This window comes from Trichomycterus rosablanca, chromosome 7 (assembly GCF_030014385.1).
Source record: "Trichomycterus rosablanca isolate fTriRos1 chromosome 7, fTriRos1.hap1, whole genome shotgun sequence".
NCBI classification, from domain to species: Eukaryota; Metazoa; Chordata; class Actinopteri; order Siluriformes; family Trichomycteridae; genus Trichomycterus; species Trichomycterus rosablanca.
In genome coordinates this window covers 18,529,598-18,531,062 of record NC_085994.1, presented here as the reverse complement: position 1 = coordinate 18,531,062, position 1,465 = coordinate 18,529,598, and positions in this window count along the sequence as shown.

Sequence of the window (1,465 nt, the reverse complement as noted above, 5' to 3'; positions counted from 1 at the left end):
TCAAGTTTAGGTAAACAGCAGTCGAAGAACACAAATCTGCTAAAACCTGTTAGAACCAAAGTGCTTTTTTTTTTTTTTTTTGGAAATGGAAAAGGATGGAACAAAATGTTAGTAAATAAGTACAAGTCAGCTTAAGTGCTTCATAAAAAGGTGGGGTTTTAATCGTTTTTAATTAAATGCGAGCATGGGCCCACCTGTAGCCTATGGCTGAAAAGAGTGGGTATCTGCCACTTACACACAATTCCGTGTAAACTCGGACACTGTTCTGTGTGGAATTCCCTCAAGATTATCAGTTTCTGACAATCAGGCTAACCTGTCTGCCACCAACAGTCATGTCATATCACTCAGATGACATTTTCTCATATTGATTTTTGATTTGAAAATGTTCACGAGTCTCTATGATTGTATTTGCCCTTTTTTTATTTTCATCTAGAAAAAAAGCATATTTTATATTTTCATTAGAAAGAAAGAAAGATATCCTTTATTTGTCATATATACATATACAGATGTACAGTACAATGAAATTCTTTCTTCGCATATCCCAGCTGGTGTTGGAAGCTGGGGTCAGAGCACAGGGTCAGCCAACTTACGGCGCCCCTGGAGCAGACAGGGTTAAGGGCCTTGCTCAAGGACCCAACAGTGGCTACATAGCAGAGCCTGGATTTGAACCGCCAATCTTCCGGTTGATAGCCCAAAGCCCTACCCACTAGGCTACCACAGGCCCATTAGGGCTGTCAAACGATTAAATTTTTTAATCGCGATTAATCTCAGAATTTCATATAGTTAATCGCGATTAATCGCATTAAATAAAATCTGTGTAAATGTTATAGAAAACAAGGTTTTTTAAGTGAAATGTGAAAAGTGGACGTTTCTACACGAAGTGAGTGTGTTTTGACCCTTTTGGGGCTTCCATAGTTCATGGACTAGCGTGCTTGACTCCGGTATTCAGTGCCGTAACAGATTAAGTTAATAAAGTGTTTTGCTCCCGACAACTTGTGAATATACCGTGTATTTATTTCTTTATTACGCAAGTGCATCCCTACGACGCTCAGTTATATTATTTTAACAAACCGCAAATGAACAACGGTGGCAAGTCCGACATTAAAACGTTGGTTCTACCAGTCAAGTCTCAACATGAACTAGAATTTGCGTTAACGGCACTATTTTTTTTAATCGCGTTAAATTGAGATTGCGTTAATGCGTTATTATCGCGTTAACTTCGACAGCCCTAATTTTCATGTATTGGAGTATTTAACTACAAATGGGCAAATAAGCGTTTGCATACATGTTTTTTATGTAAACATTTTCCTATTCGGACATGTCAGATTGACTTTTCCATTGGTCATACAAAAACTTTATATTCTTCTGTCAATCCAACTATAATTTATAAATACAATTCAACATAAAACATAATCTTAGTACTCAAATTTCACTATTAAGTCAAATAAGTCAAGTCAACAAATGA